The sequence below is a fragment of the Sarcophilus harrisii genome, chromosome 4, assembly GCF_902635505.1.
Source record: "Sarcophilus harrisii chromosome 4, mSarHar1.11, whole genome shotgun sequence".
NCBI lineage: Eukaryota > Metazoa > Chordata > Mammalia > Dasyuromorphia > Dasyuridae > Sarcophilus > Sarcophilus harrisii.
Window position 1 is genome coordinate 413,768,261 of NC_045429.1, and position 14,755 is coordinate 413,783,015.

General features: G+C 41.5%; 1 protein-coding gene across 12 annotated transcripts in view; it reads right to left on the reverse strand.

Annotated features, from left to right (window-relative positions):
• Positions 1-14,755, reverse strand: part of ADORA3 (adenosine A3 receptor) — a 68,299-nt gene that overhangs the window by 26,348 nt on the left and 27,196 nt on the right. The gene's annotated exons all lie outside the window — the stretch shown is intronic.

A 14,755-nucleotide genomic window follows, 5' to 3' on the forward strand; every position in this document is an offset into this window, starting at 1 on the left:
TTTCTCAAGCAAAAAGAGGTCCAGAGTGGAAAAAGTTTAAGAGGCCCTAGCATTAAGTCAATATTCCCCTTGCTCATTTAGGTAGAAAATTCCTTTATGGACAGACTCAGATACATTTCTTATTCTCAAGTCAGAAGTGTTCTTGCAATCACTCAAACCCTGCCTGACTCGGGCCTTTCTTCCCTGCTTTCTACACAACTTCCTTCATTTCTTCCTTCTTTCAATAAAATAGCCCCCAGTCAACTTCCCGGAGCTGCCTTTTTCTCTGAAGCTGTCCTATTTTTTGGAACCCATTGTTCCTCTAAAAAAAAAAAAAAAAAAAAAAAAAAGCAAAAAAAAATTGAATAAGGCTCTTTTACATGTATCCCATAAATGACTGATTTTGTAACTTTGCTCAAAATGATTGATCTCTTTGAAGCACGACTACAATGGGAAAAGCTCTAATCTTGCTTCTATAACTTTACCACACATGAAACAATGGGCAAGTCTCTGCCTCCATGACTCAGTTTCCTCATCTGTAAAAGGAGGGGATTCAGTTAAGATGGCCTCTAAAGTCCTCTAAAAAAAAGTCTTAAGTCTATGGTCTTACTACACCAAGAACACTCTTCTCTGCCTTAGCCTTTTCAAAGTTTACTCGTCTAATCCATGGCCCCCTATTTTCATGATCCTTTCTGTGATATTATCTCTTTCCTCCTCAGAGTCCAGGTAGCATTTTATATTCTCATATGCTTTTCAGTATTTTATTCTGCATTAATATATATATTTTTTTCTTTTAATGTGCTAGACTGAACTCCAGGAGAGCAGGGTCTCTTTTTTATTTAAACTTTACATCTCCCCCAGTTCATAACCCCAGCCATCTGTGCATAGTAGATGGTTTGTTTGAGACTTCCTGAATTTACAACTTAAATGCTCCAAGTACTACCTACCATCCAAAGCTTCTCATCTTATCCTAGATTCCCACACACTCAGAGCTCACTCTCTCCCCCACTCAGTCATGATTTTTAAATATTCACATCTATAAAAGAAGTATATTTAGATTGTCCTGACCCCAAACTGACTGGGGTTAAACTTACACAGTGATTCAGGAGGAATAACATCTGGAAAGCTCAGTCTGAGCACAAGGAAATCTGATGGTAAATAAGCTCTGGGACAAATGCTGAAATAAGACCTTGAGGGAATAGTTTTTAAGGCAACATGTGAAATATCAATATCCAAGGACAACTTTTAATTGTACTCTTAGCCATGGTCCCAAGTACATGTAATGATATTATTCCCAGATCTAACTTCTCCAAATTTCAAGAATGCTAAGGATAGTTTCAAGGATAGTTCTTCATTGCCTACTAAATGGAATCCAACACATATCCTTAGCCTCCCATTCAAGACCCTTTCCAATCTGGCTCTAATTTATTTTCCTAATTTTTTCCAGCATTTCTTCTCTTCTGGTGTTTTGGAAAGCACTCCCCCATAATCTAATCTGCCTCTTGCTCCCTTTGACAAAGTCAGATCTGGCCTTTACCACCAGGCTATCAGAATGTACAGTGTACAAATAATGTGAACAGCATGTTCATTTTGTAATTTGTTACATTTATGTGTTTGACATGTTTGACAGCCCTCCCAATCTTTTAATAGCTAGGATCTGCTGAGCTTAATAGCCACTTAGACCCAATAATTAGTTAAAATAGGAAGCAACCAATGCCCTTGGTCTCTCCTTTTGTCTTATTCCACTCCAGCCACACCACAGATAAGGCCCCCAGACCTGGCCCTGCCCATATGACCTACCTAGGTAGAAATCACTGACTAACTAGAAGGGTTAGCCGGCCAAGGGTCTCCCCAAAGGGAAGAAGGTTGTATCCTAAGGTTTCCCTAACCTCTCATTTGAATTTCTCTTAAAATTATTTTTACACTACAAATTACAATTTTCAAGACGCATTCCTTACCAAGCTACACTTTTTTTACAGATTTTTTCTACTAGTGCTCCAGATACCACTTCATCTTGGAGGCTTCTCCAGCCCTATTGGAAGTACTCTTGGTGCTTACTGCCTCTCCTTCTGATTGAATGACTCCTCTAAGAACCTTCATTTAAGTAGGAAAACCAGGAGAGCCCTGTCTCATTACCCTCTGGACTTTCTTTACCCACTTACTGAGACTTTCATAAGTCTCTCTCCTTCTACCCTCCAGCTTGTCTTATGTTGTCTTTCACTATTAGAATGTAAATTCTTTGAAGGCAGGAATTATCCCTTCTTTTTGTTTGTATCTGTATTCTCAACTAAGCATAGTGTCAAGTACGTTGTAAGCACTTAATGACTTTTTGTTGACTGTTATTTCTTTGCCCTGGACATGAAACTTGAAAATTATGGTTCTAAGTGCAGATGCCACCTGCTCCAGGAGGAGCTTCTTGATTCCCTTCAGCTAGACAAACTATAGAGGCCCTACGTGATTTGTGATAGAGCTGGGCAGTAATAGAATTAGAAAGATCTGAGTTCAAAAATGACCCCAAACACTTATTAGCTGTATGACTCTGGGCAAGTCAGTATGGTCCATGGAGTCACCAAGAGGCAGACACAACTAAACAACACAGACAAATTCAACTTCCTTGTATTTCCCAAAGACCTTTATCCTTCCTTATTATACATATATCCCATCCCTATAAGTATGCACTTATAGTTGGGCACCCCTTTCATGCACTTATAATTGGAGTTTGTACTTTTGTATTTGTCTTATATCCCCCACTAGCTTTTAAGCTCTTGAAAAGCAAGAATTGTGAGTTATTCCACCACTCTGAGCCTCACTTTCCACACATAAAAAATGGGTACAGTCTTCATACTTCCCAACAGTGGTCAATGGCTTCCAGGTGTCCAAGGGCCTATCATCTTGAGGTTTATAAGGTAGGGTTTCACATCCCGCTCAATAAATTTCTCTTAATTACTTCTTGTTTTATTTTTACATCATGACAAACTAAGGTTAATACAAAGATATGAGTGCTCAGCTTGGCCATGGTCATTGCCTATTGACTGACCGATCTTCTGGAGCTCTTTGGAAGAGAGCACTTAGAGCTTTATCTCTATAAAGGCAAACCTGAGCTCAGTCTCTGCATGATCCAGCTTTGCATCCTCCAGGTATTCAGCACAGAGATTCCACACAGCGGATGCACAAATGGTTGCTGAGCGAGCATTTCGCCCGGCAAGATGAGACTTCAGGCCCAGGCGGTCCCTGCCTTCTTAGGAAGCCCCTTTGGCCAGAACTCCCATGTGCCTGTGGCCGTTCAACAAGAGGGACTAGTTTCCACTCCAGAGCAAGAGGCAAGGCTTCCTGGGCATGGAAGGGGCAGCCCTCCCCAGATCCGGACGGGTGACCCACTGGGCAGGTTCTAGCATTAATGGTCAGCTTCCCAAAGGAGAGGACCCGCTCCCCCTGCTGGCTTTAGAAAATGAAAGTGTCCAGAGACCTTTGTGGAAAGTCAGTCCTCTCTTCCTCTCCTTGCCCTGCCTTTGGCAGGAAGTGAGCGCTTCCCCTTGCTTCTCAGTGACATGCCAAGGAAACGTAGGCGGGGCCCCTGGGTGGACACTCTAGAGAGCCCAGTGGCTGGCGCCTCAGCCGGGGGGGGGGGGGGGGGCGCGGGCGGGGCAGTGGACAAAGGGACATTCAGAGCCATAATTCTCCTCCCAGATGTTAACTCTTCCGTGCAACTGGCATCGATTGTCGCCAGTCTCTTTGTTTTCAATATTGTGGGAGTCCCAGAAGGAAAAATCTCACTGAAGATAAATACCTAAAGAACTAGGTTCCTAGAAGGAATTATCAGCGCTCCCAGGTCCTTCCTGTTCTCTTAGGGGCCCACACAGGGCACCCTGCATCTCCCTCAGGGACTTGGCCACCTCTGGGCCTCTGGGCATGAGGTAGTGGATAGGTATGAAGAACATGCAAACTCCTGAAAAACTTCAGTCTGCTCAGTGGTCTCCTTCCTCAGCTCCAAGTACCCATTCTCTGAAACCACAGCGTCATCCTTGACTCCTCATTCTCCCTCACTTCTTAAATCCATCTCGGTTGCCAAGTATTGCCAATTCTTCCACTACCACTTATAACTTCTCTCTCTTCTCACCCAGTTTCTGTGCCAGTTCAGGTCTTCATCACTTCTTGCTTCCACTAAATCCGTAGCTTCCTGCTTCATCTCCCTGCCTCAGTGTCTCTCCTGTCCATCCACCCTCCACACAACTGCCAAAGTGATTTTCCTAAACTATCATCTGATGTTGTCACTCTCTTATTCAATTAACTCCAGATCCTGCCTGTTAATTACCTCTAGGGTCAAATGTCTGGCTCTAACCCACTTATTAGAACTTCACATACTTTAGGATGTAGGCAAACTGGATTTTTTCCCCTAGATCCTTTTAGAGATTCTTCATAATATAACTCCCCCTTTTATTTCTTCTCCCATGCCTGAAAAGACTTCTCGACTCTACCTCTTAGAAGTCCATCAAGGCTCAGCCCAACTTTCTGACCAGAGGTCCTTCCTGATGGCCGCCTCCCTCCAGCTTCCTTCCCAAAATGACCTCATCTTTGTTTATGTTTTGTATGTGGCACATATCTTATTGCCCTCATAGAACAGCCATGTCCTTGAACATAGAGACTGTTTGATCATTGTCCCATTGTCTCATATGTGCCTGGCCCAGAGTAAGTGCTTAACAAATGTTTATTAATTAATTGATTGCTTCATTCCTTTCATTCCTTCATTCATTCATATTGGCTGTTCCCCCCATTTTAGGAAAAAAATGCACCGAAGGGATTGTTCCAAATCCGTGGGTCACAAGCAGAAAGGACATGGATCTGGGTTTGTGACCCCTCTATCCTTCTCCAAGTCAGAGATGTGCTCCAGAGTCTCACCAAAAATGATCTTGCCCCATGGCCCAAAAGATGTACTTCTTGTCATTTTGGGGTAGGCCGAGAAGAGAGCCTGGTGCAAGTGTCATTGGCCATGATCAGAATCAGGGCTATGGGAACGTTCCATCACAATGGCTGTTCAGCCTCCCCTCCTGCCCATTGCCCGTGACTAGGGCTTTTTGTGCTGTCCCCAGAGTTGGCACCCTTTCTGTTTCCTCCCAATAATGCTGCCCGTTGTTTCAGAGCAAGTGGAACAAATGACTGATGTGAACTCTGAACAATCCGCAAAGTGGAAACATCTGCTGGGAGCCACGGGAAGGCTAGATGATGATGGGGGCTGGGGGAAAGGAAGGGGATGGGGACGAAGGTCTCAGCTCTTAGTGAGAGGACAAAAGGGTGAAACTTCTGCAGAGGCAGAAATAGAAAAGGGAAGATAGACCCAAGTGAAATCTTCCGGGATCTGCAAGAGTGTTATGAGCCCCTCTCCCTCTCCCTAAATCAGTGATTAGCTTCCATCTTGGCCTCCTCCTTCCTTCCTTGAATCTTCCAGTTCAAGATTACTGTACTGACTCTTACTAGATCAAAAGTGTATAGACCTGCTTATTTTCTAAAAACCATTTATCATTCTTGTCATACCAAAGAAAAAAGGTAGAATTGTCTATTTTCAACTGAATGGCATCCCCAGGACTAGCTTTTCTCCTGTCCATATAATATTGAAAGAAAGAACAGTTGCATCCCCTGACACCTAGTTCCAGATTCTGACTACAAAGGACCCAATGGCCACTGTATGAATCTTATAAACTCATCCCATAAACATTTGCTAATTACCTATCATGTATTAAATGCTTTTCTAACCCTAGCAAAGATACAAAGATCGGCCAGGGTATTATCTTAGCCCTCCCTCTTGGAGCTTAACATTTCCTTATATATACACAATTAAATTCAGCAAGTGTTTATTAAGCACCTACTGCATGCAATTTTATTAGTTGCTGAAAATATAGGCAACATTTCCTCCTCACTCCTCCCAAAACCATTTCATACATTAAAGACGTTCTACTGGGAAATGCAACAAATAAACAGATTAAGAAAATCTGAGGACAAAGATGGGGGATCAGAAAAGACTTCCTGTAGGAAGCCTGGAGATGGTGAGTTGAGCTGGGCAGAAAAGGAAGTTAGGATTTCTATAGACAAAGGTGAGCAGGTGTGAAAGTTGAGCCTGCACAGAGACATGAGGTTGAGAGATGAAGCCTCAAATTCTAGTAGCAGGTCAGCCTATTTGGCTATAGTAGAGGCAACCAGGAGAGTGAAAGGTTTTGGGTCAGTACTTTATCATCCAATCGATCAACAGGTATCTTTATTAAGTACTAACTGCATGATAAATTCTGGGGATACAAAGAGAAAGCAAAATCAGCTCCTGCCCACTATCAGCTAACAGTCTAATGTGGAAGACAGTTCTATGTATACATACACACATTTATATACACAGAGATACATTCATATCTATATATGGGCATCTTATATATGTGTTTATGTGTGTGTGAGGATATATAGATATAATCAGTAAGTACACTTGATGGAAGGCAAACTTAGAGGAGAAAGCATTTGTGAACAGTTGTGGAAGGCAAGGAAAGGCCTCTTGGATAGTCAAGTAACAAATAATGGGACCTAAACTAGAATGCTGTTTCATGAATAGAAGGGAGGTAATAAATGCAAGATATATGAGGGTGAAATTGGTAAGACTTGGCAATTGATTGGAGAGGGTAAGAAAAATGGAAAAAGTCTAGGGTGATTCCAAGACTAAACTTGGTGACTGAGATTGGGTACCCTCCACAGAAACAGGGAAGATTGTCCGAAAGGCAGGTTAGAGAAGAGAGTAGCCATAATGCTTGATGAGGTCCAAGGGGGAAGCATCAATTGCTCAAACAGGACTGGGGTGGTAGAACCAGGGAAATCTTCACATTTATTTAGCCCATTTATTTGTCAAGACTTTCAAACTTGGATCAGATTTTAACAGAGAACACTATGATTTAATGAGGAAATCACATGCCAGGACCTATAAAGCTATATTTTGTGAGCCAGTAACCTAATGGGAGGGAGAGAAGATGGGTAAAACATTGGGTTTTTCCTACTAGGAGCTGAGCACTCATCTTGAAGATGAAACTCAAAGCCAGCCTTCTTCCCACAGGTTCTGAAGAAAACTATTTCCAAGAAAATGTCCTTCATGCTGGTAGGTGCCAGTGTAGTGGGGTTGTAAGAGCCCTTTGTAAAAATTGGAGTTGGGTTGTTGAGCTCTGTTGGTCTTGGGGTAGTCCTGCCGAGTTTCTGAAACAGTGAAAACTGCTTACGTTGACTTTGGATGGGACCTTCCCATAATACAGTCTCCCTAAGATATTCTCATTCTTTGAAGAAGCAGGAAATATCCACACCCCCCACAGAAGCCATAATGTCAACATTTCATCACTCTGTATCTCAAAAATGACACAGGAGAATGACACTGTGAGACACGATTCCTTCTTGCACACAACCTAAGGATACTGGACATATGCAAAGTCAGACCATGCTCTTCCTGGACTTTTTGAAATATAGAAACCAGCCTTCCCATGATTCATGGGTTGGGGCATTCCCCTATAGCAGGGGTGGAGAAGTTTTTTTTTTGCCAAGGGCCATTTGGATATTTATAATGTCATTCCCGTACCATACAAAATGATCAAATTATAGAATTTAAGAAGTAGGAGGTTTTTGTACTAACTTTCAGTTCCTCATTGCTTGTGGTTGATTATGGAAATAATCCCTCAGGGCCAGAGGTTCCCCACTCCACCTGATAGCCCGAGATTTGGCCACAGCTGATTGGTAGTAGGGTTTTAAAAGGATAGGGAGCCAGGCCAAACAGCATCTGATTTGTATTAAGATGGATAATAGAATTGTTCCCCTTCTGGAAGCCATCACAAGAGACAACAATGCTGGTGGGTCACAACCATTAACAAAATGCCAAGTTAAAATCAGCCAATTGATAAGTCCTTTTCAAGGTTAGTCATTCAATCATTTCTAATCCAATTAGGTGTGCCACAAATTAGCCCACATCCTCCCATCTTCTTCAGAATGAAAGCATGCCAAAAGGCCCCATGGGCCCAGATGGTGTCTCTGGTCAAGCGGTTGGCACCAGATAGTACTTTGTACTTGCAGTCTCTATTACAGCTGTATAGATGGTCAGTCAGCCTACTGTTCCCTCTCAGAAAATGACAGTTCACAGTAGAGTCTCTAGCTAACACAACCCATAGAATTGGAATTAAGTCTGGGCTGGAGCATTATTAGGCGTTGGCTTGGCCAGCCTCCTCCCACCATGACCCCACACATAGGATACTAATAATGTAGACTATAAAGAGACTTTAGTCCGGTCCCAGAAAAGTTAAATGGCTTGCCCAGCTAGTAAATGTGGGAGGGAAGTTCATCCTGGACTCAAATCTTCTGATCTATTTACTATCCCATGATGTGATTCCTCAGTTTTTGGGTTGCTTCATGCTCATACAATGCTCCTTGATGACCTACTCCTGGGACATCTCAATAAAAACTTTGCTAGTGTATCTCCGAGACTGTCTTTTCATCTTTCAGAAATCCACACTGTCCTTTTTGATGACAGCCTCACTTGGCCCAGGCAGGCCCTAGCCACACTTTATTCATTCCCTACTAGCTATCATCTCAACAGTAGCTTTGTTTCCATATTCATACTTCCCCACCAGCAGCCCTCCAATTCTTGAATCATGAATAGATCAACTCTCCCCGTATTCCTGAGAAGGCCATCTACTCCCCTGTGGCCCTATTTCCAATTCTAGGACTTTTTTGACCAAAATGCCTCTCTCTGGCCATCACATCCCTATGTGTGTCTTTTCTTCCTGTGTTAGGACGGAAGCAGCCTTCTGAAGTCAGGCACTGTCTTTGCTTTGGTATTTGTATTCCTTGTCTGGCACAGAGCACTGCTCAATAAATGCCTTTTCATTCATTCATTTATTCTTTAAGACAAGGTTAGTCTGAACAGAAAGATGATCTCAGAGGGGTCGAGAGTTAAGAGGGTTGAGAAAATATACGTCATCAAAAGACTTAACTTAAAAATTGCCTTTCCCTATCAATCACGAGGGAGAAGCTCAAAAAGAGCCAAGTTCAGGCCACCCAGAACAGCTAGCTCCAGAGCAATTTAGAAAAGGCCAAAAGAAGCTGTTCAGACGCTGCTTATCAGCCTTAGCAAAGTTGCCATCAAAATCCCCATCTTCTTTGCAGAAGCTTCCGTACTGGTCTAGCATCTGTTTCCTGTTCTAAATTTAAATAGTCAGGTTAGTGAACTTGGAAGAGTATTTCAGGCACTGAAGGGAAGATCTTCCCAAAGGAGGAGGTTATGGTATGGCCTTGCCTTGGCCTGGGGAAACCCATGCAGCAGCAGCAGCAGCAGCAACAGCAAGGTTGAAGCTTTCCCTGGTACCTGGATGTTCTTTCTCTACAACAGCTTCTGCCAAGGATCTCTTCCCTCTACACCCGGGTTGATTAAATTGAGAGGCTGGGCTTTTGCATATTATGAAGTAATTAAGTCTAGAAGAGTGATGGGAGGAGCGCTGAAGCTAGGAGTTCATGCTATCTTTGGAGAAGAGGGAGGAAGAACACAGACCACTTTCTGTCTTGGACGCCTCCTGAGAAATCTCATCCCGGTGTCTCAGAGACCAATGAAATCATCCTATTCAAGCCTGGCCTGTTGATTTAAGGACTAACCTCCAGACAAATGTAGAAACTTCTTGGATAAATATAGAAATAATATAATTAAAATGAATTCTCAGAGATCAGCTTTGGGAAAGTAACATCTTTCCAGATGAGAGATCTATTTGGGTCAGAAAAGACCAAGATCCTTTCCTTGATCTCCCTGGCTCTCCAGTCTTGTGCTCTAGGAATGTATTAGGCCTCATGTAAAATATTAGAGATCTCATTCCTAAAAGGGGGAGCAACGTAAGGCAGTGGATAGAACACTGGTCCTAGAAACACTTGAACCTCAGTTCAAATCCACCTTCTAATAATTCCTGTATAATCCTAGACAAGTGACAGCCTCTGCTTGTTTTCCTCAGTTTCTTCATCTGTACAACAATAGCACCTACCTCCTGAGGTTGCTGGGAGGATTAAATGAGAAAATAATCAAAATGCTTATCGTAATATCTGGTACATAGTTAGCACTCCATAAAATGTTAACTCTCATCGTCAGTATTATTACTCCTCTAAGAACTGTAATAACCATGAGTCTCAGGTAAGTTGGAAGAAGCCCCAGAGGGACTCTGAAGACATCAAGGAACTACTTCTTCAGCATTTTTATTAATGGTGTAGATCATAAGAGTCCGAGCTAGAAGTGACCTCAGAAAAACACACTCAGTCTGCCAGTCAGTCAATAAACACTTGCTAAGTGTCTGCAGTAGATAATTTAACATTTATTTAGCACCTACTATGTGCCAAACACCCTTCTAAGTGCTGGAGACACAAAGAAAGGCAAAAGATGGTCCCTGTCAGCTCTCACTCTCATTGAAACTTCATTTTACAGGTGAAGTAACTTAGTGCCCTAGAAAGTTACCTTACTTCCCCCCAAGGCCACCCAAGTGTCAGAAGCTGGGTTTGAACCCTAATCCTTTGATTCCAGGGACACAGTGCCTATTCCATGGTTCCACACAGCTTCCATGGTAAGGGTATATAGAGAGCCTATGTACCAAACTTAGCGTGAAACAAAGCTGGGAGGAGAAGCTAGAACTGTTGCCCTGTCAAATTTAAACAGAAAGGGATACCTGTTAGCCACATACTGACTTAGAAAACCACATATCAACATTATTTGCATTGTATGTTAATTTATTTTGTCACATTTCCCACTTATGTTTTCTTCTGGTTCAAGTCACACTCTGGAATTTTGCTGGAAAGCAAGTATCTGTGAGCCTATAAAGTTTGATACTTCTGATGGAAGACCCAAATCAATATTAAACAGATCTCAACAAGATAGAGTTCTGGACTAAGTCAAATTGGAAAAGATTCAATATAAAATCTTGCATCTGGATAAAATAAACCCAACTCTATAAGTTGAATAGGTATAACTAATGGTATAAAGCCATATGAGTCAATAATATGAGGTATATTCATTTCAATTCAACAAACATATTATCTATTGCAGGTAGTGTAATGCCACAGTGGATAGACTTATTAGGCCAGGAGCATTAAGTCAAGAGTTCAAATCTGACCTCAGATACTTACTAGCTGTGTAACCCTGGGCTTCCCTCAATTTCCTCATTTGTAAAATGATCTGGAGAAGGAAATGGCAAACCACTCCACTCTCTTTGCCAAGAAAGCCCAAACAGGGTCACAAAGAGTGGGACACAACTAAACAACAAGGCTTTATGATACAAAAGCAAAAAATGAAAAGCAGTCCCTTTCCTCAAGGAATTTATAGAAACATAACCTAGAACAATGAAAGTTATTGATGCAATATGCTCTGTCTTGGCCAGCCCATATCTGGAATATTAAATTCATCTAGAAATGAGGAATGATCTCAAAAAGCCAACATGACTTCATCAAAAAAGGTCATGCAAGACTAACCTCATTTCCTTTTGTGCTAAGGTTACCAGACTAGAGCATCAGAAAAAGGATTTCGATATAGTTTACCTAGATTTTTACAGAACATTTGGCTACATCCATCACACTATACTTTGGAATAAAACAGAGGGACGTTTGCTCAGCATTCATGCAATTAAATTAGGTTGAACTGGGTGAATGACTGAACCTTAAAAAATAGTTAATGGATTGATGTCAGCTTGGATTTTTTCCTTGATTCTGATATGTTTGTGAATGATTTAGATGATGATATTTATAACATCAGTTTTCATGGAAAAATAGAATTGAATGATAGAGCTAACATATTGTATAACTGATTCAAAATTAAAAACAATACTGACAGTCTAGATTACAGGGGTCCTCAAACTCCAGCCTGCAGGCCAGATGCGGCAGCAAAGGGCATTTATTCTCTTCACCCAGGGCTATGAAATTTCTTTATTTAAAGGCCCACAAAACAAAGTTTTTGTTTTTACCATAGTCCGGCCCTCCAACAGTCTGAGGGACAGTGAACTGGCTCTCTATTTAAAAAGTTTGAGGACCCCTGGTCTAGAAAGTCAAATCTAGTAAAGCAAAACATAGTAGGGGTAAATATAAAGTCCTAGACTTATTTTTTTTTCTTTTAAATTATCACTTTTTTAAGTATGAGATGTTAAAAAGGTCTGGAGGCTTATTGAACTTCAAAGTCAGTATGGGCCAGCAATATAATATGGCAACCAAGTCCCACTCTGTCCTTACACAGGGTTGCACACGACCCAGGAAGGACTAAGTATCATCCTTGTTTTTGGCAACTGGTAGTGGAATTCCACGATGCTTTTTTTTTTTTTTTTTTAAATCCTGGAATCATTGGCTTTATCATTCTCCTCCCTCCTCAAACCCACCTGTACACATCTCCTACTCTTCTCAATCATGATACACCAAACACAAGATTCTGGATTTCCTTCTGGAAGTCAAAATGGTGACTATTTGACCCTTTCAAATGCCCTGAACTTTGCAGTTTCTCTGATCTTTCTGAAGTTAATTCATTACTTTTGTTTTGACTCATTCCTCACTGAATGAAGATCAGAACAGTTGAAAAAGTCAAGACCGGTTTTCCTCTCAGTTTGACTGAGAGCTTTTTTTTTTCCACTCAAAGGAGACAATCTGCTGTTTAGAACTTGTCTTGAATCTAGGAAAGAATTGTGATAACCTTCTGCTCTCTAGGAGCTGGTCTATAGCCAGACCCACTGACTTGGATATCTGATCCTTTTTTCCATGAAGAAGTTGACCTTGATGCCAGAATCATACATTGTCTCTCAGCACAGCTCTTCTCACTACTAGCTATCAATGTTCTCCAACTCTCCACTAAAGCCTTCTTAAATCCAAATATTCAGCCTGTAAGTACTACTTATCTAAGCAGATTCTAGGTCTTAGACTTTTAGAATGAGGCTCCCTGTGTCCTAGGCTACTCTGCCAAGCTGGTGAATGTCCAATTTGTTTGACAGTCCATTTTTCCAGAGGCCTGCCATAGCAAGATGACCTGATTATGGACAGAGTGTGAGATTATGGGGGTCTACCATTAATGAACAATGATTTCCAAAGATTCCCTTAAAATTATCTTCTAGTGGTAAATTTACATACAATCCAGAGGAAAACAAAGCTCTCAGAGAAAAAATGGCTATAACTCTGGGCACTTTTCAGAAAGTCAGTGTTCAGAAAGGGCCATGGATCCAATTCACACCTGGGTTGATCTTCTAATTTTGTTTCCTTTGCAGTTAAGAATTCAGGAATAAAAGGTAAGGGAAAACAAAAGAGATTAGGTTTGCAAACTAGAGCTCCTCTAGCCACCTAAATAGCCCTATCCAGACACCAACATATCTTTTAACACTTTCCTGTAACTTCCCTTTCTCTCTCTCACTCATAGATGAAGTCTCCCCACTATAACTGAAACCACAGAGAACCTGGGGGGAGAGAGTATTTGTTAAATTCTAGTCTTTGCATTTTTTTTCTCTGTAGGCAACCTTTTCTAATTCTACTCCTAAAGCCCTGCTCCAAGACCTTAGTCATAAACCACAGGATTATAGACTCAAAGAATGAATTGGAAAGGATTTTAAGAGACCATATAATTCTATTCTCTCTTTTTACAAATGAGGAAACTGAGGACCAGAGAGTTTAAATGACTTGTCATTGATTGCTCCTAATCAACCAAGAACCACTTTCCATATAAATTCAGACAATGCTTGAGAAAAACCAGTCTTAAAAAAATAAAATATTGTAGAGGAAAAGGAGTGAGTTAAATTGCAGATATGGATTTTTTTTTTTTTTTACTTTGTTAGTTGGTATTTAACTCCTTTAGTTAATGTTGCTGATGGGACTTGAGGGTCCCTTTGCCCTCCCCATAATTATATCTTGGGGCGGCCTTTATCAAAGGAAAATGGCCCCATTCCTGCATCTCCTCTGAAAGCTCCCATTAAGTGACTGTGTATTGATGTCATTCACAGCATTCTTTCCAGCCAGAGATTAAGGAAATCAACAGTCTCCTAATGCAGCCAGGTAATGAAATACTCTGGGAAATGTTTAGAATTGTTTCTCTCAGTCTCAGGATCATGAGGATTTAAAAGTTGGAAGGCACCTTTTCTGCCACCTGGTTGAATCCCCTCATTTTACAGTTCAGAAAACTGAGGCTCAGACAGATTTAGAAACTCAGCCATGGTGTCAGAACTGTGATCCGAACCCAGTGCTCTCTGCCTTCAGAATCCATGGCTTTAACGGTTACTACTACTACATCATGCTAAGGCTGGATTTGAACCTGGGAAGAGGAGTCTTTCTGACTCTAGACCAGAAACTCTTATCCACTGTGCTACCCGAGTTCAAATCCAGCCTCAGACCCTTACTAGCCACTTGACCCTGGCCAAGTCACTTCAACCTATTTGCCTCAGTTTCCCCTACTGTAAATGAAGAGAACAACAGGGTTGTTGTGGGGATAAAATGAGTTAATGTGTATAAAGCAACTGGCACATAGTAGGTGCTATATAAATGTTAGCTCTTATCATAAATGATCATTAAAGCACTATCCAGTTAACTAGCCACACAATATGGAAAGATACTCAATCAGTTCATTTTTTCCTCAGGCCTGTGGATTCTACCCATTACATGATTTCTCTAGGCAGCAGGAAAAAAATATTAGCTATGGGGTCCCAAGCAAAGAAATATTAGGCAATCGTCTCCTCCTTGCGGGGTGGTTTCCATCTATATGAGCAGTGAGCTCTAAGACTCCCCTGGGGCAAGT